Source organism: Agelaius tricolor, unplaced genomic scaffold (genome assembly GCF_023055355.1).
Source record: "Agelaius tricolor isolate 1412-34295 unplaced genomic scaffold, bAgeTri1.0.p SCAF_13, whole genome shotgun sequence".
In the NCBI taxonomy this organism is placed as follows: Eukaryota; Metazoa; Chordata; class Aves; order Passeriformes; family Icteridae; genus Agelaius; species Agelaius tricolor.
The window spans coordinates 17,027,568-17,039,605 of record NW_027269273.1 but is presented as its reverse complement, the minus strand read 5'-3'; the positions used below and the strand labels follow the sequence as shown (position 1 = coordinate 17,039,605).

At 38.4% G+C, this 12,038-nt stretch overlaps 1 protein-coding gene across 8 annotated transcripts in view; it reads right to left on the bottom strand.

Annotated features, from left to right (window-relative positions):
- The window catches only part of USP54 (ubiquitin specific peptidase 54), a 91,840-nt gene that overhangs the window by 67,289 nt on the left and 12,513 nt on the right, over positions 1 to 12,038 (bottom strand). The window contains exon 1 of one of the 8 annotated variants that reach the window (XM_071438909.1): positions 2,839 to 3,041. The exons of the other annotated variants lie outside the window; for them this stretch is intronic. The gene's annotated coding sequence lies outside the window, so the exon portion shown is untranslated. Of the gene's footprint in view, positions 1 to 2,838; positions 3,042 to 12,038 lie in introns of those variants that run through there. 8 annotated transcript variants of the gene reach the window in all.

Genomic DNA, 12,038 nt, shown 5'->3' with positions numbered 1-12,038 from the left:
TCCTGTAGAAAAAGAAATTTCCTGTGGTTTAAATATGATCACACGTCATTGAGGAATTAATTTATAGTTTGATTAAGTCAGGAATCAGGAAGCAACTTTTCCTACATAAAGCACACATATGGCACAGAACCAGCATAACTGGAGTGATAAATCTGTATCCATTTTTCCTACACTAGTCAAGAACTTAGATAATTTTGTGACCCTAAATTACAGCACACAACCTGTAAACCTTGAATCTTAGCAATGCTGTGGTACTTGACAAAAGGCTTGCAAGAAGTCTTGAGAAAGGAAATTGTGCAAGTTGGTTTCACCTGCCTGCATCAAATAAAACCAGCGCTTTTCAGCCTCTTATCTGACATAAAAAGGAGATGACAGGTTGAAGGTGTAAGATTCACCTTGGAAAATATCTTGCATCATTGTGAAACCCAAAGCTTGGCTGTTTGACTTTATTTTTGTATCACTTAATTTAACAGAAAAAACAAGATCACAAAGCTATAGTAATAGAGAAGGTAACAAGACTCATAAAATATTCTCTTCCACAATTCCACATTCTGCATTAATTATTTTCTGTTCTGTTTTATTTTTGTCCTATGACTGAACCTTGGCAGACTGATATGCAGTCAGGATGTACATATATAGCATGGAACTCCCAAGAGCATTTAAATCCATGCCACAATACTGAAGAGCTGAAAATAAAAGTCAATGCCACACATGATTCCAGGAATCCTCCCAATCACAATGGGGGAATTAGGATCTTAAACTTTTATTTGCAATTCATAAAACTAAGTCCTCTATGAAAATGTGCCATTAGAAAGAAGAGGGGAAGTAACAACAAATCTTGAATCAGCTTTCTTTTCACCCTGAAATATTTTCTAATAATTTCATTAGAACAGCCATTATTTCTTATAATTTTATGCACATACAAAAGCTGTTGCAGATGCTTACATTTCAGTGACTTTTTCAACAGTATACACAATCACATCTTATGATGACTATTGTTTATTTCACAGCCAGTGAAATTAAACTGGCTTCAGATGCTAAATATGAACAAGAAGGGGAAGAAATAGGTGATGACATCCAGAGGAAACAGTAAGCCACTTGCCAAAAACCTATGGAAAGTCACATCTGTCACAGTAATAGGTGCTGTAATGAAAAAATATACTTAAAAGTTAAAGAGATTTTAAGGTAGAAAAGTAATTGACTGGATTTCACCCTGTGGACTAATCCTGCTATGCCCTGGATTACCTACTTGCTCACCTTAGCCTGGTGTCCCATGGCTGGAACATCCCACTGGACTACAAACCTGTTTCTGACACAACACCCATACTGTCTGCATAAATATGGGAGAAAAAAAAGAAAAAGGAGTAGTAAACACTAGCAAAATGTGTCATTCACTCCCTTTCCCCTCCCCGAGGTGTAAGGCACAAGTATACATACATTAACAAGATACAGAGCAAGTATACATGAACAGACCTAAAGACTCCACTGGTCTTAAAGCATGCTAGATTAACATATTCATCCCTTTAAACACCCACTGTTAATATGTCATTTGGGATGATGCATTTTCCCGGACAAAGGCCGTTGGGGCTGATCTATCTATGCAGGATGCCCTCTACAAAGACCAATACAGAATACCAAGTAGTATATAAACATCAGCAGCTAAATTTAGAGAGCAAAAACATCACCCATTGAATACTGATTAGACTGAAATGCTATCAAGACAATAGAAAAAAGAAACCTGCAGAATGATGGCTTCAGAGGTGTGGATTCAAAAATAAAAATAGCACATCTCTGAACATATAGATACATCCATACAAGTATTTTTGTTTATTTAAACAAAGACCTACTCCAGAACCCTGCTCTGCAAGATTAGAAGAGACTAAATCGACTTTGGAATCTAATGCAAAAAATTAGATGTGGTAGACATGGGCATTTCCAAATCAGGACTTCAAAGGAAAGTCTTAGCCTACATTTTTAGCATAACAATGCCCAAGAGACTTTTCTCTAGTCTTAAGAACCAAGCCTGCTAAAGCCATGTTTTACTTGGTCACATCCTTCTGCCACCCAGAAAATTACAGAGGTCCTCCTGCCAACTTTATCTTCACATGATGATTTCCCTGAGCAGGGATTTTTTTTTTTTTTTTCTGCCAATTTTAACTTATCTGGTGAAAAGTGAACATATTAGCCAGAAATTAGAACTACAAATATAGAAGTCTATTTATCATGAAGATTAAATAAATGTTCAAAGAAAGGTTTCAATGCCTCCCCTCACCTTACAAAGAAAAAAAAAAACAAAAACCCAACCAACCAATAAAAAATACAAAAACAAAAGCCCCAAAAAAAGCTACAAGCAATCCCTTGCCTTTCTTCCTTTCTTCTCCAGAACCAGCAAACACAATTCCTGTGCATACAAGTATTTAGGCGGTGTAAATTCCACATGGGCTTACACATTCCCACCTAGCTGGCAAAAGGTCCAGTCTCTTTTCCATACAGGGGGGATATAATCTTCCATTGGCAAGGGAGGAAGACATCTGACATCCCTCCTCTAGTCCAAACCTTAGTGTTTGGATTTGCCTTAGTTTACCCAAGCATAAAGAGTCAAATTTCGCGCAGCACTTTCTATCAAGGACAGTAGGTACACAGCACAATTCATCATCATGGAAAACACAATCAACTGAGGCAGTATCTGCTGTTCACTTACTGCCTAAGCAACAGTTTCAAGTAAACACAAATGAAACACACAACATGATGGATGGCTGTATCACAGAAAAAAAACCCCAAAACACCAATTAAATTTGCAAATAATTAAACACGCTGCACACAGCACATTTTTCCCACCTAGCCTGCTGCAGGAGAAAACCTTTCACGTGCTCACAGGGCAGGCAGCCCCACACGGACAGAGCCGACACCTGCTGCAGCAGCGCCGCTCCCTCAGCGGCCCCGCTCCCGCCGCTCCGGCCCGCGCGGCCCCGCGCGCTCTCCGCCGCCCCGCGCACGTGCGCAGCCGCCGCCGCCCCGTCCCGCGGCGCCGGCAGCGCGAGCGGGAGCCGCGGCCCCGCCCCATTACGTCATCGCTCCGGCCGCGCACCTGATCCCCGGCAGGTCGCGCCTTAAAGGGGCCGCTGCGCCTCAGCCCCGCTCCTGTAAGAGCCGGCTTCCCCCGCGGGCCACGCCGGGCCGCCCCACGGCTTCCAGCGCCGCTCCGCCACCTCCCGGCACCGCCGAGACACCCTTCAGCCGCGCCCTGCCCTCGCACGCCCGCAGCCCTCCTCCCCGGAAAGAACTTCCCAGGGTGCCGAATATGGAAATCATTTGGGCGACCAAACCGCTCACCTGGTGGATTTTAGCAACACACATCAAATCCTTTCCCGTTCTTTCCACAGCTCTTTTTAAGAGGCGGCCGTGGCCATAGTAGGATGTGCCTCTCTGATTCTTCCTATCCAAGAATCCAAATTGCGACAGTTGCTAAGAACTTGGAAGGCCACGGCTTTCCTCTTTTATCCTAGAACCACAATACCAGTCTGCCCATCGGTAAAGTACAGCTTGACCATTCCCAGCATCATGTTCGGAATCAGACACAGAACGAGAACTGCTGTATTTCTGCCAGAAGAAACCAGCTGATGTAACATGGTACAAAACTGATAACCACTTAGTTTGTATCATCAACAAACAAGACACTCAAAACGCAATTGGGGCAAATCAGACTTATCACTATCCTCTTCCCTAATCAAAATCAATTGTCCTCTTACCCTGCTCAGTGATCCTCTGTACTAAGGAAATTTGCTGGAGGACAAAAGACCTTTAAATCAGTATCTGCATCACTTCAACTCAAGACAGGCAAATAACATGAAATGGGGAAGAGATGATAATGAAATGGAAGATACGAATACTAAAAGTTCAAACCCCAAATTTGAACAGAAAATGGCAGTTTCTATACTGTCATCCTTCTTATTTCTATCTACCCACATCTATTTATATCCTATTAATATCTAATCCATACAGAAAAATACTATTCTTACATAGCCAGACATGAAAATATTTCACTGTCACCTAAACCTCAAGGAGGTTGCTGGGAATCTCAAGGTGCAGTCACATTTTGAATTCTCTCACTGCTGTTATCAACCACCAGTCTAGACAGACTAGCAGGATTAACCATCATGTCTTCCAACTTTCAGGGCAACTTCATGCAAATGAATTCATCTCTGTCTGCTCCAATTCCTGATTTGTAAAATGGACAAATGACACTATCCTAATTCTCATGCACGTTCCCAGGGATAGTTCCTCCTTGTAGATATCAAAGATGAAGTAATAATAGAGCACAGTGTCACTCATCCTCCAACTACTATCAAAAAGCTTTTATTTAACCTTCTACAGCTGTTTCTAAATAATTATTTGAATCTGCAAAATTTCCCCTTTTTCTTCGTTTCTGTGTATGGGTTCCATCATCAATTACACCAGCACTCATCAAAAACTGTGCTGGCCATTGAAAGTGCAGCATTCAGAAAAGAGGAGAGACAATTCCGGTGTGCATATGGGAACAGGCTGAATTGTACTTCAACAAAATATATTATAACCTCATACATAAGCTTTTGCTTCTTGCTTTGTTAATAAGGAGATACCATAAATATATACATAATCTGACACTTCAATTCCATTCAACTCTTGTTTTCCCTTAAAGAGATTACGGCTCCCCCTTCCCATGACATTTGCAGGCACCCAGATGTCCAAAAACATTTTATGTTTAGACTCCTTTCTTTCCCCCACCCCCATTTCCCTGAGTACTTATAAAATCTGTGTTTCTGCTTTAGTGAGCTTAGTTGCCTAAGATTACTATACTAAATAATCCGGACTATTTTCCAGAAAATGATGAATGTGATACGGCATGTTTTCTATTTTAGAATTCCACTTTCATACTAATCTCAGATTGCATGTGGACAGAAGTTATACAATCTTATTTTATTTAGGTGCTTAAAAAAAAAGTAAATGCTTAATGCTTCTACAACTAAGGCACCTCATCCCCTGCACTCCCTAGGCTATTATTTAAATGTGAAAATTTTTTGCTTTTTTATCTTTCATTCTAAGGTGAGAAAGTGTGTGGAACAATCAAAACAGTTATACTACACTATAATTAAAAAATTCTACTTATTGTCATAAGCTAGGCCTCCAGTTCATTAGTGCTAGTTTCAGTTCAGCACCTCATTTGCTAAAATTTCAGTGGCAAACACGTAGTGGCATTTTATTTTAAAGTATATTCAGAATAGACTTAATTATTGATAACAATAAATGTGGAATTTAAATACACTTAAATACACTTTTCCCTAAATAAAAGTAGTTTTAATCAGTTTAAAATGTCACATTAAAAAAAATCCCTTGTTTGATTGTTATCCATCCTGTTTGGTGTCTTTTTGATCACTGAGCTCCCACCCTTAGAGAGATGTCTGTGCAACTTCAATTGGAGCCTGGAAGTCAGCTCTTCACAGCTGACAGATTGACTATTGTCTGCAACATGTTTGCAGTGCTATTGCTTATCCAGACTATTGTGTTGCCTTCCTGTTGCCTTCCTCTAGAACTATTAAATTAAACCAACATATTTACACATATTACCATCCAACACAGCTATCCCACTCACAGTGTTGAATAAGCAAGACTTAGTTGAATAAGTAAAATTACAGCTCAGTTCTGTCTTGCACAGTGAAATCATGACAAAATCACTTCTGGACTTTATTTTACGTATGGAACATAAAATAAACATTGGATTTTTGCCCACATTTCAGTAGCTTATATAAATTCAGAGTACTTTTAGTCCTCTAAATAAATTGATGTCACTTAGGACCATTTAGCTACTAAGTTTCTACTGTAACAAGAATTTCATTTACTTCTGTTGCAACAAGATAATTCAAATCCACTTTACAGTGAAAGGGACTGCAGCTGTCTCACTAAATTTCAAGTTTGGGTTTGACTCTGCTACAGAGTCTTCATAACACCACACTTTATGCTTATAAATAAAGCTTCTATTATGCTTTTTAATGTTATCCTACAAAGAGACAGACAAATACTAGGCACTAAGACATCCAATAGCCTAATCCAGCATTCCACAATGAGCAGCATTCTTCCTCCACCAAATAAAGCAAAGTAATTTTTGTTGGCCTAAAGTTACTTATCTTCATTAAGTCAAGCACAGAAAGTACAACATGATGCAACATAAACAGTAGGTAAGACAGGTCTGTGCTTCCTCAGTAGATTTGCAAATGCAGCTAAACAAGGAACTCCAGTTCCAGAAACCTACATTATTTAAGGCATGTACATTCCAAGTCTAGGAAAAAATAAAGCCATGAGTTTTCTGATCTACTATGGCTTTCAAAAACAATAGATAAGATACAACATGAAATTATCCATTGATAAGCAGCCATTTGCTGCTGTAAATTTCATTCCAACCATGCAAGGGAAAAGCAGCTGTAGTGCCCTAACCTCGGGCACTGGCACCAGCTCAGCTCCCAGCTCAGCAGCATCACAGCACTCCTAAACCCCAGGCCTTCTTAAGTACATCATTTGAATCACACCAAATGCTGGTTTGGCCTCCTACACCCAGTACTTAGAGCTGGTTGATGAGACTGCAACATCCTGCAAGTTCCATACTACAGCATCTCTTTATTACACATTCCTCCTACGTAGCAGTCTTACCCTCCAGTTCCAGTGGCAGATGCTATTGGCATTCTCTCTGAGGCTTAGTATTTGGGGCATATTTTTCAAAGATTATTTTATCACTAAGTCTTCATGGACAATAACTGTCTTACTTTGCATTCCACTACAGTAAGGGTCCTCCTATTTATTCCTAGTATCGATATCACCTACTAGATTCATACAACTAACTCTACATTTTCTACTTTAAAGCAAGAGTTTCTGGCTCTGTTGGTTAAAAATAATACCATTAAAATGTGGCCAGATGTTGAAAAAGCACCAACTTGTGAGTTTTCCACATAGATTTGTCTGGAAATTTGAAAGCTTATTATCAATATTTAAAAAATCAATGTCAACAGTAACTTTTCTTGCAGACAATATGAACACAAACCTAGGAAGGCAAGGTATGTGATGCAGTAAAAATAATAGAATTTACAGCACTTAGCCCAAATTCTCTATGTGATGGAGAAGCAAAATAGTAGCAGAGGAGAGAGAGAGAGGGGTTCAAATGATCACCTCAAAACCAAAACAAATATTTTCAAGTCACCCTGATCCTTTGTGTAACATGCAAAAACCTCCACCTCTTAAAAGCTCCAGTGTCTCCCTGCAGGACGCTGAACTCCTACTGCTTCCATACCAGACTGTGTGTAAAGACTGCCCATGGGAGAAAGGAAGGGAAATAGTAGGCATTGAATGGAGCTTTAATAAGTTATTAGAGATAAGGAATACTGAAATGCTGGTATTTCCTTCACATTTACTTTAACAAGAAGCTCCATTAAAAACTGCTTGGAGCTGTGACAAATTCCATTCTCAGGCGCAAAATTCAGGTTTGGCTGGCTACACTGTACACAGGCTGTTGGCTTTGACTCACAAAACCTCTCTGAGCAAACAGAAACTAAAAATGCTAAGTAAGGTAATTTCCAACTGCAATGATTAAAGACACATATTCCAGGGTATAACAATGCAAATACAGACTCGAAGTATACTAACAACATATGTTACACCCCCAGGTAACTGAAGCTGTATTCATTTCTTAGTGGAGAAACAGACAATGGAAACTGAGAAATTTTATAAACAAAACAATCACCAACAGTACACTCCTTGTTTTCATAGCCTAATAATATGTTCAGTACCCAGAGTACTGGAGAAACAACTGAAGTCATTATGAAAATGAGAAAGAAATAAAAGTTAACTACTGACAGGCTTGTTAAGGGCCCTTGAAAAGGAAAAAAGAGCTGAAAATCTTGTGTGGTACAACTCTTACTTGCATAGTGAGATACCAACAAAAAAAAGATGAGGCTACTGAGTTAGAGGCTGTTAGAACTCAAAGGACTGGCAATATGGAGACTGATTGCATCACAATTTTGTCAAGTGGATACTGTCACAGGGTAAATTGTATCCACGTACAAAGTGTTAATTTTTTACTCAGTAACATTCCAAAAGGCTATATGTACCATTCATCAATGAAAATAACGATGTTGTTCAAAAAACAGCTAAATAAAATTCTTGAGAAGAAAGAACAGTCAGCTCTCTCAGCAACCGGTCCTTTGTTCATGATGAGACCTAAGCTACGGTTTTTGTAACATTTTAAGATCGCTCATCTTTCCTTTTTTTTCATAGATGGGCTTTATACCAAACAACTCCCTACCTTCCTGAAATTGCCTACCACATACACACAAAATTATGCCTTCTGGTTCTCTTTTTGGCACTTGCACACACATTCCTCTCCCCAGTTCAAATTATTTCAGTCTTTCCAATTAGGCCTCATTTTCTAGACCTCAAATTATTTGATTACTCTTCTCCCAAACTCTGCTCAGGTGAACTCTATTTCCTTAGGGCATTTGCCCTTGTGAGATGCAACACTTCAAGAGAGGACTTACCCATAGATTAAAAAAAAACCAAAAAAAGATTGTTCTGTATCTTTTTATCCCTCCTGGTATAACATTTGGCCTTTTACATCAGAAATTCTGGAGAATTATAATCTAACTACTTGTTCCCTACAGTCTAATTGTGTATTCATGATTTCTGTTAAGTGTAGAACTTCAATCTGTCACTATTTATCTCCTAAGATTTTTTTAAATTTCTCAAAATAATTTGGTGTTCATAAAATTGTGTCATATATATATATTCCCTCCAAGTTCTAGGGGCATTTTTAGTGAATCAATTTTGTAAGCACACTCTCTATTCTATCATCAAGGTCATTAACAAGAAGATTGAAATGAAGCAGAATGAGTACAGACCCAACAGACCGTGGCAGATCCGGATTCAATACAACCATTTCATTCTGACAGACGATCATTAGTAACCACCTACTAGGCACAGTCATCCACCAAGTCTTGCTCCTACTCTACAAGAGTTTCTTTCAGGTCACATTTCTTCCCTTGTTTGCAATATTATAGCAAGAGAACTCTGCCAGAGAACTCACTAACATGAAAAATACTAACAGTCACACTTTTCCTGTCAATTTGCTGGCCTTATTGTCATGTTACAGAAGAAACTGTAAGGACTGTTAAGATTGGCAGGACTATTTACTCTTCCTAAATTCATCATGCTTGTGCCTCACGTTCCTGTTGTCTCCCTGAGGCTTATGCTTTCTGCAAGAATTTGTTCAAAATGTGGAAGACAGGATACAGGAAATTATAGACCTTTCCTCTCTTTACCCACCCTCTTTACATTTTCAAGCGTTAAAGCATCTCAAAGGGCAGCCAGCTGTACTGAGATAGCTTCCATCCCTTTTTTTTCCCTTAACCAGTCAAAGGACGCATGTCATCAGGATCCAGCCTAATAAATAACCTACCGCAGTAGGTTTTGCATACTAAAAAGTATGTGTTGTATTTCCTCCTTGTGCTAACTGCTGCTCATTTATACTCCTCTTAAGGGTATTTTCATAGTTCTTACTTCTAGTCCATCTTACAAAACTGTGCTGCCTATGAAGAGCCATGGCTCTGTGGCTGCAGGGAGGGCACTGCGGTGAGTGCAGCTCAGAGGGCAGCGATGCTCCAGGGCTGCCCCAGGCTCTGCAGCCCCTGGGAAGGTCAGCACGGGGCTCTGCAGAAGGAAGGGACACTTCCCACTGGGGTGGCCACCCCTAGTGCAATGCTAACACAGCAGAGCCGCACTGAGACAGGAACAGAACCAGAGCTCTGCAATCCACTTAGCAATCACACCAGCAAGGGAGAACAATTACCAGATCGTTTGCAGCATATTAGCGTCGTTTCTGTGTCCATTATGAAATCTGTCTCTACAGCCAGCCGGGCAGACGGAGCTAGGTTGGATGGGACACACACACAGTACTTTGTTCACAAAATTCATGCATATACACTGAAATAGAGATTGCAGATTAAAAAAAAAAAACAAACAGGATTAAGCCTGACACAAATGATCCTGCAGATACGATGGCTCTCACAGTGTTGATAGCACAGCACACAAACCCAACAACCCTTTTGTACATTCCTACATTGTTGCACTATTACTTTTAAAACGTTAGTAACTTGCTGTCCTTGCCCAAAATTAAACTGCATAATAATACCCTTATTATAGTACATGTATATGTGGCATGTACTACATTAATGTAAATATTTCATTACATTATTTCAACATAGTAACAAAGAACAGGAAGAAAAAAGTTTAAAATACATGAGTCAAAGATAACTAATTCCTATGTTTTCTTAAGCATATTGTAGGTTATTCAGCATGTACCCAAACTGTTTATTTCCTTTTCACAAGAATTATACAATGATTACATAAAACTGAAAAACTGCTCATTATCTTTCGTGTACAGTAAGCATACTCATAGCCTTCTGGCCCTTCCTTTCATTGAAGTTTAATCTTCCCAAAAATATCAGAGACTAAAAGAAGTAAGATAGTGTAATACAATTGTAAAACAATAAAAATACTTAGGATGCAAAAGTATCTACAAAACTAATTAGTTCCCCTAAGATTATTCAAAATTAATCTGACACATTATATAATTTTATGGCAATACTTTATAAAACAGCAGAGCAAAGTCTAACAAGTTTAACATTAGAACAAAAATAATAAAAATACTATTTTTGTAGGTGAATGTAGCAAATGAATGCTTAGCTGTTGGGAAGTATCTGACTTTTTTTCATTAAAAATGCAAAAACAAATGTTTTTGAAGGGGAAAAAATACCTGAGATGCCTGCTTTATCCCTGACAGAAGGAAAAGGCTAAAACACTGATTTATCACGACTTAACAGGATACTGACCACCAGCTAAACTGCATTAATCGACTAATGCATTTCTAGTCCAATTACCCTGAGAAGCAAAACAACTTAGTATAAACCACTAGTGAATTAACTATATATATTCTCAGTGAAATCTCAGACAACATAACAAAAGAAAACTTACACCGAAACTGGTCAGTCACTAATTTACATCTTATCAGATTTTTTACTGATGAGATAAAGTAATTTACAAGGACGAATATTCAGGTTTCAACTGGTGGGATTTTGGAGAAGGATTTTGTTTGTTTGCTTATTTGCTTTTTTACTATAGGCACACTAAAGGGGTAATGTTTGGAAGGTAGTAAAAATGTTACAAATTATATTAATCTTGAACACTAATATTAATCACTAATCACAACTAAATCACCAATGAGATAACAATTTGAAGTGGGCTGGCATTCAGTATATTTTGGAACAGATATTACATACTAACTGTTTGATTTTTCTTTTACATGAAGTAGATTGATTACTAGTTCCCATAACAATTATTTCAACCCAAAGATCAAGAAATTAATGTGTTTAGGAAAATTTTCATAATAAGAGGCACATCTCCTTGCAGACTTTGTACTACTGCCTCATATATGTGACAGCTATTGACAGAAAAAAAAAATCACATTGATGCAGCCTCCTAATATTACCTTTAAACTTGGAAAGAAGTAAGAACTCTCTCCTATTTAGTTCACTGTCTGATACATGATAGTATGTGAATATAACACATCTGCTCTATTCACATTCACACTGGAATTCAGTACAAACACATATTTAGTTTAATAATTCTTTTAACATAATTTGAACAGTTAGTACAGTCTGTATTTACAATGCTTGTTTATGGTTAGTTTTAGCTGCAAGTTCAGTTGCATCCTTTCTATATGGTCAGGACCCATAACAAGAAATAATTACTGCTGATTACTGTCCAGAGAAAGCCTGTTCTGTGAAGGTGATCTCTGTAATGAAATCCAATTTTTGTCTCTTGTGTATAGATATGTACTTGTACAAGTTACACTAGCAAAAACATTTTCTAACTCAAAAGATTTCATTGTAATGTTTCATTATGCTACTTCACATATCCTCCAAGAATTTCCACCCCAGTAGAATGTAACAGATTTTAGAACT